The sequence below is a fragment of the Vicugna pacos genome, chromosome 6 (genome assembly GCF_048564905.1).
Source record: "Vicugna pacos chromosome 6, VicPac4, whole genome shotgun sequence".
NCBI lineage: Eukaryota > Metazoa > Chordata > Mammalia > Artiodactyla > Camelidae > Vicugna > Vicugna pacos.
The window spans coordinates 79042309-79048773 of record NC_132992.1 but is presented as its reverse complement, the minus strand read 5'-3'; positions in this window follow the sequence as shown (position 1 = coordinate 79048773).

The following is a 6465-nucleotide window of genomic DNA, read 5'->3' as shown; positions in this document are numbered from 1 at the left end:
CCATTCCTAAATGTGGCCACACAACTATCCTGTTTCCCTTTCCAAATTGTGCCCATCTTTCTGGCTCATGGAAATTCTGCAACAGAACATGTGTTCATCCTGCCCCCGGCTCATGAGGGTATCACCACCTTCTTAGAGCTACGATGCAGCAGGAAGATTTTCATTTCTCTAGACCAAAACTGAATAAAGCAAATAGCTCCACCAGTCATAAATTAGAGTTGGTCTTTTCTGAACACAAAGTGGGTCCCCACACTGGATGAAAGGTAGAGCCTGTTTCTTTGCCCAAGACGGGCTGAAGTGACCTTAGCAACAGCATCCAGAAGTCGGAGTGAAGAGAAATTGTCAGACCAGAGACAAGAGTTCAAAACTGAGGGTGAAAAAATGCCCAGAGCTGATTACCTTCAAATATTTATCTTTTATTACTGGCTGCCAGTTAGGCTCTGATCTCTGAAAGATGAATTAAAAAAAAAAAAAAACGCTGAAAGAAACTATAACAATTTAATCTCATCAGAAGTCTCTCTGCTCTTCCTGAAGCCGTTTGTGTAGCTGTAGGTTGGTGTGTGTGCGCGCGTGTGTGTGCATGTGTGTGTGTGTGTGCACACCCCTCGTCTCCGAGCATGGCTGTGATAATGTACCATGTGGCTTTCGGCTCTGATGGGGTGGGTTTTACGAGAAAACCCAAGCAGGGTTTTATTTCTTCCCCAGCTGTAAAGATGCAAAACTTTTAAATTAAAAATAACCTTTCAGCTGATTCCTTGCATAATTGCTATCTTGTTCTGCTAGTACTGTGGCTGCATTTTAACTAGCTGAGGCCTTGGGGATTTGCAGGCTGGTTTATCCTCTGAATTTGCGTTGACATGGTTTTCAGTGAAGTGCGTAACTGAATCCTATGGCCAGGAGCCTGGCTGGCAGAATTTGCATTGAAAATCAGTGGGAGATTAAGGGAAGAATGACTCTGCAGCCTCCCTAAATAGATTCAGTGATGAAAATCGTGGGTCTCTCAAAATGCTGTTCACTTTCATTAAGTGTCTGGGCTGCTGAGAACTCACTTACACTTCCATCGAAAGACCAAAGCAACAGCGGGATACATGGGGAAAATACTCAGACAGGTACTACTGTATGACACATATTCGTGACATGATCATTGGCCAGAATCTTTTGAAATGGATTTTCGGGAGAAAATCTAGGGATATTCTTGCTGAATGAACTTGAATTTTCTGACACGGAAAACCCGCCTCCAAACATCATTTTGTTTTCTGGGCCAGAGGTAAAGTTCTAAGGCCAGTGAAGAACTTAGCATCTTTCACGGTTTGTGAAACTGCCATGAAATGTTAAAGGCAGTCAGCGAGACATTCTATAAATTAAAACTACGTGAACTTCTTCATAGACTGGGCTGTTTTTCTTTCTAGGCTTTGCTGGTATATTGAGATTTGTACCTAGTGTGATTAGGCATCCAGTGATTATGCTTGGTACTGAAGAAGGACAAAGATCTTGGACTCCAAACCAGGTTATTTTGTAAACTCTGATTGCGATTGGAATTGCTTTTTGCTTGGTACCACAGACCCTTCCCCTTCTAAAGCTGAGAAGCGTTCGAGAGTACACTTAGAGCCACCCACTGAAGGAAGCCTTCCCAAAGCAACACATGAGCCACTGGTGAGTGTATACAAACCAGCCTTCTGCTGGGAAGAGGGGAAGTGGACATGGAGAAGAGACGATCGTTTTTTAAAAAAGAGGTTATATGAAAATGATGTCATGACATTCTTGCACTCTGTCTCCTCCTGGTGAGTGTCTCTGCTGTGAGAGCTGGGCTAGGAGCCCGGGGTTTCAGAAAATCACCCTCTTGTTGTGATGGGGCTTATGTTCATATACCGTTTGAGAACCCACAGGAAGAAAGTGGTCACTTTTGCTCTCATTCGGAGAAAAAGGCTTACATCAGTTCATGGACCACATACGAAAGCACATCCTTGTTATCCAAACATGATGCTAATTTTGATGCTCCAGGTAATGAGGCAGCGATAATTGCTAGACCATCAGGCTGAAAGCCTGCTGTCCCAGGAAATTCTTGCTATGAAGAGGAAAAGCCACAATCATTAACATTTATGTCAATTTGTAATAGAAACAGTTTAGAGAGCTAGGAATGTCCCAACAAATTTAGACAAATGATCTTTGTATAAGTAAAGAAAGAAGAGCTTTTGCGAGAAGTTATATCACTACAATCAAAGCGTGTTCTGTACATGGCAGACCCTTAATTAATGTCACCTGAAGAAATGCCCTTAACATAGTCAGCAGTTTTATTTGGTGCTATGGATTCCACACGAAATCTTTCCATTCTATTATTTTGTGATAATAAATAAAGCGTATGCTAATTATAAAAAATTGTTTTGATATAGGAAATAATAAAAGCAAAGAAAATGTACCTATATTTTTAGTAGTATATAATGATCATATGTCCCATTACAAACGTGTACATCCCTACAGATACTGCTGGTACAGCTATGCATAGATAGATATGTACAGCAGCATTTATATGTTTGACTCTGTTTATGTAATGGTATTTAGTTCTCAAATTATGTATCTCTGTATCTGTCTCTCCATACCGTTCCCCTAAATGGGCTCATGCTGAACAAGCTGTAACCCGTCTATTCATGCAGCAAAAAAATCATAAACACCATTCCATAAGTCAGGCTCTGCATATTTTTAATACTAACAAGGTATCTATTGTATAGATACAGCATAATATGTTTTACAAGTCTATTTAATTGGTTGTTTCCACCATTTTTCTCTTTTAAAAGTCTGTAATAAACATCTCTGAGCACTTGTCTGCTTAATCCCTTAGGTTAAAGGTGAAGTTGCCAGAGATGGAAATCCTGGGTCCAAAAGAAACATGCTTAGCGAGGACTTTCACTCTCGTGCAACAGCCCTGCAGAAAGGTTCAATCGGTCTTACTTTTACCAACATGTACATCTTCTCTTTTTATCACACCTACACCAACGCTGGGTATTCTCATATTTAAAAGTACTTTCCAAAACAACAGGAAAAAACAGTATCTTGGTTTTTCATCCATTTCAGTTGATAAAAATCAAATTTTTGATACCACTTTTGGTAAGAGGGTGGGGTAACAGCCACTCTCATACACTCTTAGTATAAGTGTAAATTGCTAAAATCTCCAAGGAGAAAGTTTGACGATATCTATAAAATTAAATATACATATACTCCTGACCTAGCAAGTCCACTCTTAGGGAAGTGCTATACTGATACATTCTCATATATGTCAAATAACCTAAGTACAAGAATTTTATTGCAGCATTATTTTGTAAAGGCAAATGATGGGAAATAATTGAAATATATGTCAGTAGAGGACTAGCAAAATGAACGGTGGCACATCTACATAATGAAGTACTATGCAACTACTAAAAAGAATAAGGTCCCAACTTTCCTGTATGCTTGAAAATTTTGACTTAAAAAGTATTAAGGGGATAGAAAACCATTATACATGTTATCCACATGGAAAAATTCATAAGAATAAACATTATGTGAAAAAAACAAGGTATAGAACATTGTGTGTAATATTATGTATGTATGTACTTTATATATATATATATACACACAAATCCAAGTGTGTGTGTATATGTATATACATACCCATGATCACGGCCACCCATTAAAGGAGTCCACAGAAAACTGAGAATGGAGTGGCCAGAGAAGAGCATGGGAAGGGAGAAACATACTTTTCATTATATATAATTCTGTATTTTATAATCTTGTACCATGTGCACATATTACCTGTTCAATAATAAATAGAGAAAATTTTTATCTTAGTTTACATTTTTCGACAACTAGAGGTTGAAGAGATTCTTATTTACCTATTGGTTATTTGTATTTCTTATCTTGTGAATTGCTTTTTCATGCTCTTACCTAAGACATATCTTTCTAAAAACTTCTACAATAGTTCTAAAAACCATAAGCATTTTGGGCAAACCTCTTCAGGAAGCAGCGCTGCTGGTTCCTATGCTACCAGTGGCCATGCTTTCGTTTAGGAAATGCTGCTACAGCTTATACTATAGTGCCTAAGCGAATCAATGACTTCCCTTGGCACCAGTGCAGCAGGGAAGGGCCACCAAAAAAAAAAAAAGTGTTCTGTTAAGATGACGCACAAAAAATGAAAATGATGAAGGATAAAATACAGTAGCTATATAAAATTACCCTAGCATTGCCGTTAAGTTACAGAAATGGAAAAGAAGGCTGCCTCATGGATGAAGAAGGCTGAGAGAGTTGGAAAGTTCCTCTACCGCAAGGTCAACACATAAAGATATAAATAAATTGCCTATTCATATTTCTTCCTTCAGTTTCCCGGTTCCTATTTGGTTTTCAGGGCAAGCGAAGAGAAGATAAGAAACAAAATAAAAGGCTATTTTTTTCAAACAGTTGGAAGAACATTTTCTTTTTTTATGATTAATGTACCTCATCCTTTCATAGTTTTGTTCTTTCATTAATAACAGTGAATTTGCATCCAAAGACCAAATTGATGGTGTAAACTTGTGGTTCTCAGAGCACAGTTTTGGACAAGCAGCATAAGCATCACGTGGGAACTTGCAGAAAAGGCATGTGGTTGGTTCCATTCAGACCACCTGAGTCAGAAATTCCAGGGGTAGAGCCCAGCATTTTTTTTTTAAGCCCTCCAGGTGATTCTGGTGCATTCTACAGTGTAAGAACCATTGTTATGAAAATTAAATTCCCTGATTTTTTGTAACTTATTCCTACTCAACCTATCTTACTTCTCAATTCAGTTATTTGCTTTTAAACAGGTTTTATACTGCTTTAAAGTAGATGAGAGTCCATGTTCTAAAACTGGTATTATGAGCTATTTCTGCATAAAGAAGAATAAGCATACCATTTAATAGTTAAAAATAATGTATTTTACAATGAATCAAATAACCGCCAGGCTAGCCTCTTAGTTATTCTTCATAAAGATTTGAAAAGTGTTTGCCCCAATTTTGAAAGAACTGGACATTTTTCATGAAACATTTTTATTTTATGAAGAATATATTCGATAAAAATAAGTGTAATAAAATAAATATTGTTTTAAGAGCTAGTACCTAAAATTTCAATTTATTTTCAATATATCAGCTCATTATATTTCTCTTTATAAAAATATTAGTTGTCTGGCCCCAATGGTACATTGTTGTTAACAATTTAAGAAATGTCTTTACAAAACAGAAACAGACTCACTCACAGACATAGAAAACAAACTTATGGTTATAGCGGTAGGGGGTGGGCATTGGGAAAGGATAAATTGGGAGTTGGAGATTTGCAGATAGTAACTAATATATATATAAATTATATAATATTATATAATAGTATATACAATAGGTAAATAACAGATTCATACTGTATAACACAGGGAACTGTATTCAATATCTTGCAGTAACTTATGAAAAAGAATATGAAAATGAATATATGTATGTTCATGTATGACTGAAGCATTATGCTGTACACCAGAAATTGATACAACATTATAAACTGACTATACTTTACTATATATATGTATATATATATATATACACACATACAGATAGATAAAAAGAGAAATGTCATAAAGTATCACAAACTCTTAAGTTTCAATGTGAAAAATTCAACAAAACTAATGCTTTTTGCTTTTTTAAAGTTTCACTAGTATTTCTCTGTATATTTTATTCTTTCTTTAGGAGATGCATATGCATGATATAGACATATTTATCTATATTTTGCAATAGGCTAAATATTGAACATGAATGAAAATGATTTTAACTAAATTTTGGTATAAACCCAATTTAAACAAAAACATGTCATATGGCATCAAAGTCTCTAAGACAGCGTGCATACAATAAAACCTCTTTCAAATATCGTCTATGATTTTTGAAGTGCAGAGGTTGAACTAATGACTGTACCACTTCTTTTTTAGCTTCCGTCCATGCTGGTGAGATGCTGTGTGAAAACCAGTTCTGAAGGCGTTGTGAGAAGGGAAACGTTCACTGTGATTTCAATACCTCACGCCATCAGGATGCTCAGGTATTTTCAATAAGTTATCTTTGTCTATAAAATTTGCTGTGCTGTTTTGTAAACCTAACAGGTTAACATGGTTTGGATTTACGTCGGTTCTGTTTCCTCTGTGTTCAGTCAACACAACCATCTATTGATGTCAAAACTGTGTAGTCAGGGGCCCATGCTGGATGTAGACACAGCAATGTTATCTATCCGTCTGGGCCTGCAGAAAAGGAAAGTTTCATCCTTGGAATAAATAAATCAATCTTTTGCTATGTGTACACGTGTGTGTGTGTGTGTGTGTGTGTGTGTATACACATTACATATACACATATATATATATCTACATATATATGATTTTTAAAAATTAAATTGTTTTTGCTTTCTAAGAACTTCTGAAGGACTTTTCTATTAACAGCCAAAGCAGATGGGTTTCATTAAACT